The 17134-nt window shown below is 39.4% G+C and overlaps 1 long non-coding RNA gene across 1 annotated transcript in view; it reads right to left on the bottom strand.

Annotated features, from left to right (window-relative positions):
* Window positions 1-15690: 15690 nt before the first annotated feature.
* Window positions 15691-17134, bottom strand: part of LOC138362952 (uncharacterized) — a 62024-nt gene continuing 60580 nt past the window's right edge. The window contains exons 3-4 of the long non-coding RNA XR_011227932.1: window positions 16088-16223; window positions 15691-15980 (exon numbers count right to left, since the gene is read on the bottom strand). This is a non-coding gene — a long non-coding RNA (uncharacterized lncRNA). The remainder of the gene's footprint in view (window positions 15981-16087; window positions 16224-17134) is intronic.

The raw sequence follows: 17134 nt of genomic DNA, 5'->3' as shown, positions 1-17134 counted from the left end.
GCATATCTGTAAGGGTCTCAATTTTGGAGAAAATTGGTTAATGTCAACCTCAGCCACAGATGGCAGAACCTTAGACTATTATTTTCAAAATTTTGAAATTTGTTTTTTTCAATTTCTAAATTTGAATAACTTTTCCATTTTTCATTCAATTTACATGAAACTTACACCTTATATGTACAGTGTACGTCTCTACAATCGGCACTTATGTTGTTTGCCTAAGTTCATTTATTGATTTTATAATAGCAATAAACATGACATATTTGCATAATTTTTTCGGGGAACTTTGAATATTTGTATTAGGAAAACTAAAGATGTTTGGAAATATTTATAAGTACTGATCTTTTATTATATGCTTATGTGTCAGAAAAGTGTCATAGAATGATTATATCTGAATGGTGTGATTTTTTATTCACACTTGAAAATGTGTAAAATTCGTTGAAAAAAAAAATCTCCCTTTCTATTTACGCTGCAGTACTGAAACCTGGGACAATTGCAGCCCTTTTCATATACAACTAGTCAAAAAATATTTGTTGACATTGAACAACGTTTTGGCCATTAGGGAAATACCCCTTAGTGAATCATTCAAAGAAATTGGGATTTCGAGGCTTCTCATAGAGAATGGGATATTTGCCAAGTCAACAGATCTCTATTTATCTATAAAGTAATTTTATTTATTTATATATACAAGAGATCTTACATTCTTGTCCAGCTACTAGTATGCATAGCGTTTCAGGCAAATCCTTAGTCCTAATATTTCCCGCAATACGACCCCCACCAAATCGTTTAACAACCAGGTACCTATTATGCTGTGGGGTTAAACATAGGCTACAGTTAAGGATTTGCGAGTAGTAAATCCTCCCTGGCCAGCATATGAACCCAGGACAAAGAGCTTGCGAAATACCAGGCGAGTGTCTTATCACTATGCTACGGGGACTGCTTACCAAACAATCTTAATCTTAAAAAAAGCTGTCTGATGACTGTATATAATACAAAAAATATATAAAATAAATATAAATCCTGATGAAATGAAACTCGAACCGTTATGGACGCATCTAGGCATGGGGAGAGGATGGACGTCCTTTGGAAAGAAACTGGCATGTCGCCGCCATTAAGAAAACAAACTCCTGGTTCAACGTTGACGATGACGAGCGGACGTCTGGACACCTACCTCCTTCGCTTGTGAGCCGCCGGATCACGTTCTGTTTTCGCGATTTTGGATGATACTGCCGTTTGCCATTCTTATTTAACGGTCCGGTTTCTCCGACGCCTGGCGAACATATCGCCTTGGGTCATCGGATTGTTGACAGATTTTGAACGTTTTCTAGCTTGTTCCTTTGAGCAGGGTGATGGTTTCCAGCGCCGGCTTCGCCGATAGGTGCCGGGAGTTGGTGGGCTCCTCGTGGGGCCTAAGCCTTGGGGAGGCGCTGGCTTCTGCTTTGCTGGGGAGTACCGGATGACTTTTTGCATTTTAGTTGCCGGTCGAGTATTTGGTTTTGCCACCCAGTGCTCTCTGTGTGGGGCAGAGTCGGTGCTCGTTATCCTGAGGTACTCCTGAGACTTCCCAATCATCTGCCTGTCGTTCGGTTTTGCGATTAATCCTATACGGGGTATGCTTGGGAACATCCGATCTCACGATCGTCGTCGCCACTAGATCAACAACAAAAAAACATTTAGAAAACGTATCCGTGAGACACAGGCTTCGCAGTGCTACCATTAATCAAATACCACAAATTATACCTGCATAGCAACCTCACCTCACCTTAGTTATACTTGCATAGCCACCTGCTTAGCCACCTCAGAAGAAGCCACTTCTTGCTGAGTAATACCTTGTTTCCATTTTGACCTCTTTTCTAGATAAATTCGGGCCAGATAATATTTGTTAATGTCATTTCGGTTACGATAAGCACGAGATACCCAAACGGGTGAGCGTCTCACATTTATCTTATAATCAAATTTCATGTTATATCTATCATAGGGTGTTGTTGAATCATTTACGGTGTATTCACCCGGCAGGTAAGCTGTGACGACTTAAGGTATTGGCAACGAATCATTTGGTTCTACTCGAAGCATGCCCTGACGTCATATTTGCTCGACCATGAAAAGATACGGATTACTTGATCAGGACATGTGCATAGTTTATTAAATAAGCTACATTCTAAACTACAGTTAAGTTGTACTTCCTTCTGAATAACCCATTAAGTTAATAATTAGTAGACTAACCCTTCATGGTGTAATTATACCTATCGATTAATTTCGATTATGATATTGATAACCCCCACAAAAAAACTGTGAAAGGAGGCTCTTAGCAGGATAAAATAGAAAATACAGTGCACTTAAATTAACAAATAAACACTTAAGAAATAAATTAATAAATTAAATAATTAAATAAATATCAAATAAATCATTCAATTCCTGCTGGGAGATTTCTCCACATGTTTACGGTCCTTCGTACCTAGATTCTGATTAGGATCAATAATATAAGAATCAGTGTATTAATTATCAGCTAATAACAGGTAAATTAAACTGCTATAAAACACTTGTGGCCTAAATCAGTAAACCTCAGATAGTATTGCACATAAAAGTGTTCCTGCAAAACAATTAACTAGCTCCAACATTGTTCCAAGGAGCAAAATATGTGCAAACAAATATACTGGTGAATGTAAAAGCACTGAAACCCAGTACTATGTGTTCGCGAATTTATCCAGCAAATAAGTAGAGATTTATATGCGCAGAGTGTGGAACCAAAATTAAAATCAACCAAGTTGTGACTGTTATCTACAAACCTTAACCACTTTAACCAGGTTCAGGGCATCTCATTGTGGTGTTGATTCAGGTTCAGGGCATCTCATTGTGGTGTTGACTCAGGTTCAGGGCATCTCATGGTGGTGGAGACTCAGGTTCAGGGCATCTCAATGTGGTGTTGACTCTGGTTCAGTGCATCGCATGGTAGTGGTGACTGATGTACAGGGCATCTCATTGTGTTTGGTTACTGCAGTAGTTTTATGCAAATTGAATGTACTAATAATCTTCGAAGTGCTGATGAGTCTCATTTACTGGGCTCTAACAAGGTAGAGACACGCTATGTGTCGCTACAAAACGCTATGCGTATTAGTGGCTTTAGGTATTGTATGTACCAGCTCTTTTACTTGAATAAACATTTGATTTGATTTGGTTTACATGTACTTTTACTTGAATAAACATTTGATTTGATTTGGTTTACATGTACTTTTACTTGAATAAACATTTGATTTGATTTGATTTGATAATGGAGCTAGTTAAGTCGACAAACCGAAACTGTCTATTTTCTGCTTGTTACAACTTGTAATAAAGTTGTTACATCTTGGCTTAACGTGTTTATGACGTATTAGAACGTTGTTATAACTTGCTATATTGGTTGTAATAACTGGTTAGATGTTAAAACTTGTTCGAACGTTGTACCAACGTCGTAGTTTCGACATGTGTTTGGCGGGGATCCCATGTGCTAGACACTATCACTGTGATAAATTGCTCCCAGGTGCCAGCATATGAGTTTTTCAGACATATTGTATAAGATCCTTCCTATGATAGGTAATATTAGTATGTGTTTGAAATATTCAAAGTGTCGAGTCTTTCGCGAGTGGTATTTCTCCAGCCAAATCTCTCATGCTTTGCTAAGTATTTCCAGTAAGTAGTTCCATGCTAGCTAAATTCCATGGTAGGAACCACCCATGTAAAGTACACTTTTTTAGTAGACATATTTGGAGTCTGCTTTGAATTTATGTCTCTGTTCCTCAAGTAGACATAAAAATAATATATGTAGATGATAAAAAATCGAACTGCTTAACTATGCAGTTGACTTTGTGTTCATTATCAATAGCATACATGGTAGAAATCATGCACAAAAATTCCTTGACATCATCAGCAGGGATTCGGAACGCATAGCAGTGAAAATAAACTGCAATAAAAAAAAGCAATTGCTGTTAAAATCAGAACTCAAGATATCCAACTCGTAATACAAGGAAACGAAATTGAGTGAGTCGCCTCTTTTCAATGCGTTGGAGACATTATAGACAGCAATATTAAATTCACAGATGAAATTATATATCTTCATCAACGTTGCAAAGCCAGAAACTCAGCTATGCACTCCCTGACAAGTCTTAGAAATGGTGCAACTCTACTTGTACTCAAAATGTACTTCGTTCAAGTAGTTAGGTCATTTATTGACTATGTTGCTCCTGCTCACACGTCTCTTAGTGATAACCAGAGGGAGGAACTCGAAGTGTCAACAAATGATGCCCCCAGAACAATGCTGGGAGCACCCAGCATTTTTGAACTCCCTGGAGTTAAAATAATTGCATCCGGGAAGTGCAATGACGGTTTGTGTCTCGGAGAGACTGCAGGATCCGTGTGAGAGCAGTAGAACTCCCGGGTTAAAATTCTTTTAACCATGTCGTTGCCCAATCTATTAAGGCGCGTCTGGGTTCCTCTCGGACGTAAGTTCGAACCCTCATCACGGCTCCTTGTGGATTTGTTCGTAGAATAGCTTGTTGACAGAGCCCGGGTGCAAGGGGAATTATGTAAAACTCCGGTTTGTGTCTCGGAGAGACTGCGGGATTCGTGTGAGGACAGTAGCACTCACGGTTGCATTTCTTTTTACCATGTCGTGGCGCAGTTACTAAGGCGCGTCTGGGATCATCTCGGATGTAAGTTCGAACCATCTACATGGCCATTGTGGATTTGTTCATTCGATGTATCACGCTATAGTGATTTCTGCGTGTACTATCGAACCTTGTTACCGAATTCAGTAACGGACTCAATAAATAACTGAACTCAATTACGGGCTCACTATAGCCTCATGCTAAAGGGAAATTTTGTTTAGAGTCGGTGAATCTAATACAACAACATATTATTAAATGTAGCTGTTATCTTCTGATGAGCTTATTCACAAATATATTCGTGTCTATAATCTGAAGTAAACAAATAAATAGAAGTATGATGGATGCATACAGCAGGAGTATGAGTAGACAGCAGGAAAAGAAAGAATGAGGAATAAACAGCTTGAGGTAAATATGATAGAAGGAGGAGCAGGCAGTACTTGAAGGTCAGTGGGAAATTACAGAGAGATGTGGGCAATTGTCTGGGTTTAAACGTTAAAGAGTGTTGGAGGAGGACAATATTGACTGGCGTTGGAAGGTGAGAAGTGCAGAGGTCTGGGTGTGTGTTACAGTGTTGGAGAAAGACAGTTATGACTGTCTTAGGATGGTGAGAGGTGCAGAGGTCTGGGTGTGTGTGTTACAGTGTTGGAGGAGGACAATAATGACTGGCTTATGATGCTGAAATGCAGAGGTCATAGAGTGTGTTACAGTGTTGGAGGAGGACAGTTTTGACTGTCTTAGGATGGTGAGAGAGGCAGAGGTCTAGGTATGTGTGTTACAGTGTTGGAGAAGAACAGTTATGACTGTCTTAGGATGGTGAGAGGTGCAGAGGTCTGAGTATGTATATTATAGTGTTGGAGGAGGAAAATAACGACTGGCTTATGATGCTGAAATGTGCAGAGGTAATGGTGTGTGTTACAGTGTTGGAGGAGGACAGTAATGACTGGTATAGGATAGTGTGAGGTGCTGAAGGAAACATCAGTACAGAGAATGTATATAACGCTGGAACGTGAAAAACTAATTTGAGGAATTTTGGGTGATATTCGTTAGGTCTTATACGACTAATCCAAATCCCCTGTCTTATAATATGATCTCTGAATACCTTATTGTGATACGTAGGCCAACTACGATGCTTCATATTAAGTGTTGTCACATATAATAGCATTTACTGTTACTCCCAGTCCCCGGAGGACTGGTTGTCCTCCCAGGGACACACAACTCAAATATAATAATAATATCATCATCACCATCATAACCTTATTATTGTAATAATATATAAATTGGTTTTAATATTGTAATAATATATTATATATATTATTACAATAAAATTATAATTATATATTATTACAATATTAATATTATGATGGTGATGATGATATCACAATATTTTACCACATTAGACCTGCTCAATGGGTATCACCAGATACCGATGGAGGAAGAGTGGAGGGAAATCACAGCTTTTTAGTGTGTGCAATGAGCTCCGGCATTATAAACGACTTCCATTTGTGATGAGGTCAGCACATGCTGTGTTCTGTAGGATAATAATGAGTGTGTTATCAGGATTTATAGGTCCCACAGCGTTGCTATATCTCGATGACGTAATCGTGCTGGGAAAGTCATTAGAGGAGGACATGCACAATTTGAGGAAACTCTAGCTAAGGCTGAGGTTACAAAACCTCAAAACGAATTCTTATTTTTTTTTTTTTTTTTTTTGAGAATCAGTAACATTCCTGTGTCATACCATTGGCTGGATTCAGTCCATTGCCAGATAAAACCAGGAATATTCAAGAGTTCCCAGCTCCCCGGAACAAGAAAGAGTGCAAATCTTCCCTGGGGCTCGTTAGCTATTATCAGCGGTTTATTAAAGCTATTTCCAAAACTGTGAGACCATTACATCAGATTAGGTGGTATACTACGAAAGAATTCGGGAAAAAAATCATAAGATTATGAAATATGTATAAAAATACTACGTAGTTCTGGCAACACTGTGGTGCAAACCGATTAATTTTACGATATAAAGGTTAAATTGCAGGGTTCGTGTGGGGGACAGAACAACAGCAGGCATTCCAGGTACTGAGGGCTGCTGTAAGCTCTCGCAGTATCTTGGCGCACCCAGATTTTAGGGACCCAATAGGTCGGTTACAGAAAGGTTGTTCAATGTCAACCAATATTTTTTGACTAGTGGTATATGAAAAGGGCTGCAATTGTCCCAAGTTTCAGTACTGCAGCGTAAACAGAAAGGGAGAATATTTTTTTAAACGACTTTTACCCATTTTCAAGTCTGAATAAATAAACACACGTTTCAGATATAATTATTCTGTGACACGTTTCTGACACATTATCATATAATAAAGGATCAGGAGATAAATAATTTCCAAAACATCTTTAGTTTTCCTAATACAAATTTTCAAATTTCCCCCAATAATTATGCAAATATGGCATGTTTATTGCTATTATAAAATCAATAAATGAACTTGTAGAAAAAAGCTGTCCCCCACATTTAGAAACATGCACTCTACATATACTGTGTAAGTTTCATGTAAATTGAATAAAAAATGAAAAAGGTATTTGAACGTTTAAGTTAATTAAAAAAAAAGTAAATAATAAAGTCTAAGGTTATACAATCTGTGGCTGAGGTTAACATCAACCAATTTTCTCCAAAATTGGCACCCTTACAGATAGGCTTACGTGCAGTCAGGTGTATAAGTTTCATGCAAATCGTCAGATAAAAAAAAAAAAAAATAAAAAAAAAATCAATTTTGTTTTTAAATTAATTTTTTTTCCAATTAAACTAATTATAATATTTGTTTATTATATGCTATTGTGATAGCAAAGATTCATAGATATGATTTTAGTTGACACTTTTGTTTGATAATCGTTTTTTACCATTTTGGAATAATTTTGACACCTACTTCAATATTTTTTTCTTCCTTCCTATTTATGCTACGATGCTGAAACTTGGACCAGATGAAATACTTTTAATATACAACTTACAAAAAAAGTTTGAATGAAATCGAACGAGTTTTCATTTATTGCATTTTTGGGGCAAATTGGAACCTAATGCCCCCTTAATACACAATTTCTGGCCTATGTTGATGCATCTGCACTGCAATAGGCAGTGTGGTAGCTCAAGTGGATGACCGAGGACGGCAGCATCCCATTAGGGGTATATTACAGGGAGAGTAAAAATTGTTCAATTTTGTTAAAACTTTATTTATTAATGGTAATGGAAAGGGCTGCAACTGGTCCAAGTTTCAGCCTCACACCCTAAATAGAAAGGAAGAAGAAAATACACAACGTATTATGCAACGAATTTTCAACATTTTCAAAAAATTTCATGGAGCACATGTGTCAACTAAAATCATTTCTATAACACTCAGATATCACATTAGCATATAATAAAGAATTTCCCAAAGCAGTTTTATAAAAAAGTGTTTAGTGCAATAATACAATGATTCAAAGTTCCCCTTCCAAAAATATGCAATATATGAAGTTTATAAATATTTATAAAATCAATAAATGGACTTTGGACTAAAATGTCATTATTGTTTCGTAGATGCATAAACTCTACATATAAGGTGTAATTTGCATGTAAATTCATTAATAAATGAAAGCTGTGAAACACCTTGAATTTGTAAATTACTTACTTCTGTAAAATAAGATTAAAGTTTGGTTACCAGTAGCTGAGCTTGACTTCGACCGATTTCGTTCATAATTGGCACCCTTACAGATAGGCATCCGTTCAGCAAGATGTGTAAGTTCGATACAAATCCCCTGATAAACGGAAAAAAATAAAATATATATATATATTATTAAATATGACTGAAAAAGTAAGATTAATAATTCTAACACGAATTTTCTCAATCTTTCGGACATTTCTTTTCACTGTTGGTGGTAATTCAAAAATCAATTCTCCAAAATTAATTTTTATTTCTAGTCTGACGCGACACTTGAGCGCGTTTCGTAAAACTTACTACATTTTCAAAGACTTTAGTTACACATACACAACTGAATAGAACTTACACAGCTCCGATTTGTTTATATCTACATTTGAGTGAGGTGGATGGGGTGAGGTGGTATTTAATAAGGTATTAATTTCATCAACACAAGCCAGAACATGAAACAATGGGTATTGAATAGAAGTGATTGTAGAAAGCCTATTGGTCCATATTTCTTGATGCTTCTATATTGGAGCGAAGTCTTGAGGTGGGTAGAATATAGTTGTGCATTAATTGGCTGTTGATTGCTGGTGTTGACTTTTTAATGTGTAGTGCCTCGCAAACGTCAAGCCGTCTGCTATCTCTGTATCTATCGATGATTTCTGTGTTGTTTACTAGGATTTCTCTGGCGATGGTTTGGTTGTCGGAAGAGATTATATGTTCCTTAATGGAGCCCTGTTGCTTATGCATCGTTAAACGCCTAGAAAGAGATGTTGTTGTCTTGCCTATATACTGGGTTTTTTGGAGCTTACAATCCCCAAGAGGGCATTTGAAGGCATAGACGACGTTGGTCTCTTTTAAAGCGTTCTGCTTTGTGTCTAGAGAGTTTCTCATGAGTAGGCTGGCCGTTTTTCTGGTTTTATAGTAAATCGTCAGTTGTATCCTCTGATTTTTGTCTGTAGGGATAACGTTTCTATTAACAATATCTTTTAGGACCCTTTCCTTCGTTTTATGAGCTGTGGAAAAGAAGTTCCTGTAAAATAGTCTAATAGGAGGTATAGGTGTTGTGTTAGTTGTCTTTTCAGAGGTTGCAAGGCGTTTCACTTTCCTTTATATGATGTCTTCTACGAAACCATTGGAGAAGCCGTTGCTGACTAGGATCTGCCTTACCCTACAGAGTTCTTCGTCAACTTGCTTCCATTCTGAGCTGTGGCTGAGAGCACGGTCGATATATGCGTTAACAACACTCCTCTTGTACCTGTCTGGGCAGTCGCTGTTGGCATTTAGGCACATTCCTATGTTTGTTTCCTTAGTGTAGACTGCAGTGTGGAAACCTCCGCTCTTTTCCATGACTGTTACATCTAGAAAGGGCAGCTTCCCATCCTTTTCCATCTCGTAAGTGAAACGCAGCACGGAACTCTGCTCAAATGCCTCCTTCAGCTCCTGCAGATGTCTGACATCAGGTACCTGTGTAAAAATGTCGTCAACATACCTGCAGTATATGGCCGGTTTCATGTTCATGTCGACTAAGACTTTTTGCTCGATGGTACCCATGTAGAAGTTTGCTAACAGGACACCTAGGGGAGAACCCATGGCGACCCCATCTACTTGTTTATACATGTGCCCATCCGGGCTCAAGAAGGGTGCCTCTTTAGTACAAGCTTGGAGTAGTTTCCTTAGAATATTCTCTGGTATGTCAAGAGGAGTACAGGCTGGATCACGATACACTCTGTCGGCTATCATCCCGATTGTCTCGTCCACAGGTACGTTGGTGAACAGTGATTCTACGTCCAACGAGGCTCTTATCCCTGTGGCCCGTGTGCCCCGCAGTAAGTCAACAAATTCTTTTGGAGACTTCTGGCTGAAGGCGCAAGGGACATAAGGAGTCAGCAGGCCGTTGAGTCGCTTCGCCAGTCTGTACGTGGGTGTGGGTATCTGGCTAATGATTGGCCGAAGTGGGTTTCCAGGCTTGTGTGTCTTGACATTTCCAAACGCATATCCAGGTTTATATTCCCCAATAATCTTTGGCAGGTGGAGTCCAGATTTCTTGGCGTTCCCAGTTTCAATCAGTTTGTTGACCTTTGCTGAGGTCAACAAACTGAGGTTTATTAGTAGAGGAGTGGCACTACTAATAAAGCGGAAATGGAAGTTTGATGAGCTGGAAAATCCGGGTACCAATGAAAGCACGAGCTTCATACATGGAACTCTGACAGTGGATGGGAAGAAGATTGCAATCTTGATACTCTACAATCCCCCACCAAACAGTAGAAGGCCCAGGCAGGAGTACGAGGACAGCAACAAGACATGTATAGATGAAGTGCAGAGGGCAGCAACTTTAGCGCATAGAATGAGAGCGAAGCTGCTGGTCATGGGGGACCTAAATCACGGAGAGATAGATTGGGAAACGAGGAATCCCCATGGCGGGGAGGAGACCTGGGGAGCGAAGCTGGTAGACGTTATTGACAGGAATTTCCTAACACAGCATGTGAAAGAAGATACTAGGGAAAGAGGAGGGGATACGCCCAGCCTATTAGATCTCATTTTCACCCAGAATGCAGAAGACATCGAGCAGTTGGAACATGAAATACCACTAGGAGCTAGTGACCATTGTGTCCTAGTCTTTGACTACATGATGGAGCTAAAAAATTGTGACCAAAGGACAAGAGGTCCGGGAAAGGAGACTTGATTACAGAAAAGGGGACTACAGAAGGATTAGGGACTACCTGGGAGAAGTGCAGTGGGAGGAAGAACTTAGAGGAAAAACAGTGCAAGGTATGATGAACCAAGTCATATTGAAATGCAAGGAGGCTGAAGAGAGATTTATTCCAACAATAAAGGAAAAAAGCAGGAGGGAATATAATAACCCATGGTTTAATAGACAGTGTCAGGAAGCAAAGGTGAGAAGCAGGAGGGAGTGGAGGAAGTACAGAAGACAAAGGACAGAGGACAACAGGATTAGATGTAACAGAGCTAGGAATGATTACATTAACATAAGACGAGTGTCGGAAAGAAATTATGAGAATGATATTGCAGTCAAAGCGAAAAAGCAACCAAAATTACTACATAGCCATATAAGAAGGAAGATGTCGGTAAATGACCAAGTGACAAGACTGAGGAAAACAGAAGGGGCATATACAGAATGCGACAAGGAAATCTGCGAGGTACTGAATGCAAAATTCCATGGAGTGTTCACAACCGAGCCTGAGCAGCTCCCATTGTTAGAAGAGATTACTCAAGATGAAAGACTATCAGATATAGAGGTGACAGCAGAGGATGTAATGAAACAGTTGACATCACTGGATGCAAATAAAGCTGTTGGACCTGACAAAGTATCACCGTGGATACTTAAAGAGGCAGTGCAGGCTCTCAGCGTGCCTCTGGCAATGATCTTTAATGAGTCACTTATGTCGGGAGAATTGCCCAGTTGCTGGAAGGAGGCAAATGTCGTACCGATTTTAAAAAAAGGTGATAGGGAGGAGGCACTTAACTACAGACCCGTATCACTGACAAGCATCCCCTGCAAAATACTTGAAAGAATAATTAGGCTAAGACTTGTGGAGCACCTGGAGAGCATTGGGTTTGTAAACAAGCACCAACATGGGTTCTGGACAGGGAAATCATGCCTAACAAACCTTTTAGAATTCTATGATAAAGTAACAAGGATAAGGCAGGACAGAGAAGGCTGGGCAGACTGCATATTTCTTGACTGCCAAAAGGCCTTTGATACGGTACCGCACATGAGACTGCTATACAAACTTGAGAGGCAGGCAGGAGTAAGCGGAAAGGCCCTAGTATGGGTGAAGAACTACCTAACAGGAAGGAGCCAGAGGGTAATGGTAAGGGGCGAGAAGTCGGACTGGCGAACAGTAACAAGTGGAGTACCTCAAGGATCGGTGCTGGGACCAATCCTCTTTCTAATTTACGTAAATGATATGTTTACAGGAGTGGAATCATACATGTCAATGTTTGCGGATGACGCAAAATTAATAAGAAGAGTTGTGACAGATGAGGATTGTAGGATCCTCCAAGAGGACTTAAACAGGCTGCAGAGATGGTCAGGGAAATGGCTACTGGAGTTTAACACCAGTAAATATAAAGTTATGGAAATGGGATCAGGTGACAGGAGACCAAAGGGACAGTACACAATGAAGGGGAACAGCCTACCTGTAACGATTCGAGAAAGAGACCTGGGAGTGGATATGACACCTAATCTAACTCCTGAGGCACATATAAATAGGATAACGACAGCAGCGTACTCTACACTGGCGAAAATTAGAACTTCATTCAGAAACCTAAATGAGGAGGCTTTTAGGGCGCTTTACACTGCCTACGTGAGACCCGTCTTAGAGTATGCCGCGCCATCATGGAGCCCCCACCTGAAGAAACACATAAAGAAACTGGAGAAGGTTCAGAGGTTTGCGAGAGTTACGAGGGATGGGATATGAAGAGCGGCTGAAGGAACTGAACCTTACGACACTAGAGAAAAGAAGGGAGAGAGGAGATATGATAGGGACATATAAAATACTCAGGGGAATTGACAAAGTGGAAATAGATGAAATGTTCACACGTAATAATAACAGAACGAGGGGACATGGGTGGAAACTGGAAACTCAGATGAGTCACAGAGATGTTAGGAAGTTTTGTTTTAGCGTGAGAGTAGTGGAAAAATGGAATGCACTTGGGGAACAGGTTGTGGAAGCAAATACTATTCATACTTTTAAAACTAGGTATGATAGGGAAATGGGACAGGAGTCATTGCTGTAAACAACCGATAGCTGGAAAGGCGGGATCCAAGAGTCAATGCTCGATCCTGCAAGCACATATAGGTGAGTACATATAGGTGAGTACACACACACACACACACACACAGACTCTCTCTCTCTCTCTCTCTCTCTCTCTCTCTCTCTCTCTCTCTCTCTCTCTCTCTCTCTCTACCAATCAAATTTGGTTGAGAGAGAGATTTGGTTGAAACTCTAACAACCAATCAAATTGGATTGTTCGAGTTTCTCAGGTGAGATATCTAGATAAAGCTATTTGTGCACAATCGGGGGAAACAGGTTAAGGGTTTGCTATCCAGGAACAGGAATTAGTGAAATTGTTAACATCATGAATGATATTATGGCTGGAAATGGTAACAAACCCATTATTTGTATCAGTGCAGGTGGAAATGATGTTGGATGAGTTGGGAGTGAGGAACTTATACAGAGGTTTAAGACAGACATAGAATTAGTTAGGAGCAGGAGAGGAATCCCGATCATGTGAGGCATTCTTCCAAGAAAGGGAGTTGGAAATGAATGGTTGTCGAGGGCACTTGGTGTCAATTGCCGACTGGACAAATATTGCAAATCAAATGCACTATCATTCATAGCTCACTGGGAACACTTCAATGGAAGAAATGACATGTATGCTCGGGATGGGATGCATCTTTCTAGGGCTGGGGTTGTTGTTGTTGCCAACTCCTTGGAACCTGTGGTGGGAGGGTTTTGTTTGGGTCTAAACTGATAGTAGACAGTGGTATGAGAATTGATGTGGAGAAAGGAGGTAAAAAGAGTATGTGTATGTGGGAGAAACAAATTGGTAAAATGATCAGGAAAAGAAAAGGGCCTCCAAATAGCAATACACTTAGGGTATATTACACGAACAATAGGAGTCTAAGAAGCAAAATTAACGATTTTAATGCTCTTGTTCAAACAGAAAAAACAGATATTATTGGACCTACCAAAACGTGGATGAATGTAGAAAATAGAGAACTATTAGCTAAATATCAAATAAATGGATTTAAACTAGTTAACACAGATAGATATATTAGACGAGGAGGGGGAGCAGCAATATATGTTACGGGGAAAATCTAAAATGTTGTCTCAAAGAGAGAATCAAAACTGAGCCCCACAAAGAAACTATTTGGCTACAATTAAACGAAAAAGCAAATAATCATGTAATAGGAGTTATATACAGACCACCAAACATAGACAGAATGAAAGCAAAGCGTCTATGGGATGAAATAATTTGAGCATTTAGGTCTAACAGTATTAGTGTCATGGGAGACTTTATTTTAGTAGAATAAACTGGTTAAACCAACAGGAAGTAATGAAGCAGAAGATTTTCTAGATTTAAGTGATGATTGCTTTCATATGCAACACATTAAAGTACCAACATGGGAAAATAGTATTTTAAATTTAGTATCTGTATTTATCTCCACCCACATGGACAAACAAGACTCTGTGGGTGTCGACGAGGACAGGTTGACTAGTTTAGCAGTTACCAGGGAGGATGTAATTAAACAAATAGTAAAACACAAACCAAACGTATCCCCGGGGCCGGGTTTGCCAGGGTGCTTAAAGAGTGGGGACGACGAGGGGATGGTGGAGTGGGGAATGGTTAGGAGGACTAGAGAACGGTGGAGTATTGGACGGTGGGGAGAACAAAGGAGCGGAGGTGGTGGGAATGGTGGAGATGGCGAGGGGACGGAGGAGGGGAGGAATGGTGAGGAGGACTGGCAGACAGGGAAGGTTGCTGTGGCCGGGTACAGCTAGTATTTAATAAATCAATAGTCAGGCAGAGTGACAGAGTCAGGGAAGGTTGATAATGTGGTATCAATTTTTAAGAAGAGAGATAGATCACTTGCGTCAAACTATCGGCCAATGAGCCTAACTTCTATAGGCTAATTAGGTAAAAAATTATAGCAATTTTTAGATAAAGCAAATACAATTCGTTTTCATCTTGAAAAACATAAATTATTAAATGATTCTCAACATGGTTTTATAAATGGACATTCATGTTTAACAAATTTCCTATCTTTTCATTCCAGCATAATTGAGGAAGTTGATAGAGATTGTGAAGATGTGTACCTTGACTGTAGCAAAGCTTTTGAAACAGTGCCACATGAAAGACTGATTAAAAAGATAGAAGCTCATGGTATTGGGAGTGCTATACTAAGTTAGTAGGGGGATTTGGTGACAGACAGAGCCACCTATGTACGTTGATCAGATAAAAATCAGAAGCAGAGAGCCACATAGAGCCACTCCATATTTGGTCATCAGAGGTGGGTGTGGTAGCAGTCAAAAAAACAGTGAAGATAGGTATATATTATGTACCACTATGATCATGTTCTTTATACAGTAAAGTATGACAATATATCTAAGTAAAAAAAATAAATATATTTATATAATAAACACACATAGGAGAGTGCCAGTTACGCCTGCATCCCTCTATGGAGCAGGAGTAAAAACAGGTTTTTTCTCAGTGGGGGTGGTCCCCCCGTACCCTTCCTCGTACCTAATGGCCTTGAATGTACCATAACAGAGTTCCACACCCAGTGGAGCTGTGTGGGCCTTATATAAGAGTATTTAAGGAGTATTAAATTATAAATCTCCCCTGGGGTTAAAAAAAACATCAAATAATTTATTAATGCTTTTATTAGGTAAAAACCACAAATAATGTATAAGAAGTTAATTATGATAGTTAATAATTGTAGTTATGGCTTCCTCACTCTTATTCCTCACCCCCCTCCACTTCCTCATCCTCATATGAGTAGAATTCTGACGTCTTCCTCATCCTCATATGAGTAGAATACTTCAGTGGTGAGTGGAGGAAGGTCTTGAACCCCATCCTCCTCTCCTGGGGATGTGGGGTGAGATGGGTGGTAGCCTTTTGGCTGAGTTTCCTTCTCCCCCACATCTGAAGTGTTCTGGAAAGAGATGGGAGAAATAATTTATAGTGATTAAAGGTTTTATATATGATTATATCTTTTATTAGAAAAATATTATATTTTCTCTAAGAACAACTAGTACATACCTCCCCCCTTGAAGGAGCGGCCTTGTGTCCTCTACAGCAGGCATCGTCAATTGGCTACATAACAGCATCTTGTTTGGGGCAGACCCCCACATAGATAAAACTACTCTACAAATGTGGACGGGTCCCAAGAACTGTACTGAAGAAAAATAAAGAGGGAAAAAATTGAGGATATACAAACTTTTTATTGTGGGGATAAAATAAAAATAAAATAAATCTTTACCAGAAAGTGAGGGTAATACTAACCAGGCCCTTCAAGGACTTCAATCTTCCCTGTGGGTGTTTTTGGAGAGACACCTTGCATTTTGTAGGAGGAGGAGGTTGACGGTCTTCTGGGGAGGTTGTGGGGTGAGAGGGGTTTTTATAGGGGGTAATCCCCTCCCCCCTTGTTAGGTAGGTTGCCTAGCTAACAAAAATATTCTCTACACCACCTATAAGACCCAACCCCTACACCTCTACAAAATGTTCTAACACAATGACGTTTCATAGGAAAATATCGTCTCGCATAAGCAAGGCCTCATTTATCGTTTAATTTTAAAGTAACGCTGGAAAATACATTATGTATGTAATGTACTGTTGAAGGCAAGCCCAGATGGCTTATTCTGTGAACAAACATGGTGCAATATAAGCTGCAGGCAAGAGTAAAGTCACTCTGGAGTCTGTAGCACATTCCAAACACCTCTGTTATTCTTTTAGTTTTAATAAATCCCTTAAAATAATGACCGTAAGTAACCGGTGACATTGCATAACTATCGAAAAAACATTCGATGTTTAACTTTATCAACATAAATACCTACCCAATGTCCCATAGTTATTGTACTGTGTGATGGTAAAATATTAGTTATGAGGACAATAGGTTTTCTTGATGAGATATTTAAATATTCTATCTCATCGACATTATAACAACCTAAGTAGAGCACTCGAACCCCTAGATTATTTTTTAAATTAATATTTATATCATAACAGTTCATTATGTTTTTAAGCCCGCATGTCGCATAGAACAGTTCTCTGTCCGTCGATGGATAGTACCCCGGTCGTTTCTCCAAACAA

The sequence above is a fragment of the Procambarus clarkii genome, chromosome 9 (assembly GCF_040958095.1).
Source record: "Procambarus clarkii isolate CNS0578487 chromosome 9, FALCON_Pclarkii_2.0, whole genome shotgun sequence".
NCBI lineage: Eukaryota > Metazoa > Arthropoda > Malacostraca > Decapoda > Cambaridae > Procambarus > Procambarus clarkii.
Note: the sequence above shows the minus strand (reverse complement) of the source record. Positions and strands in the feature narration are given on the sequence as shown.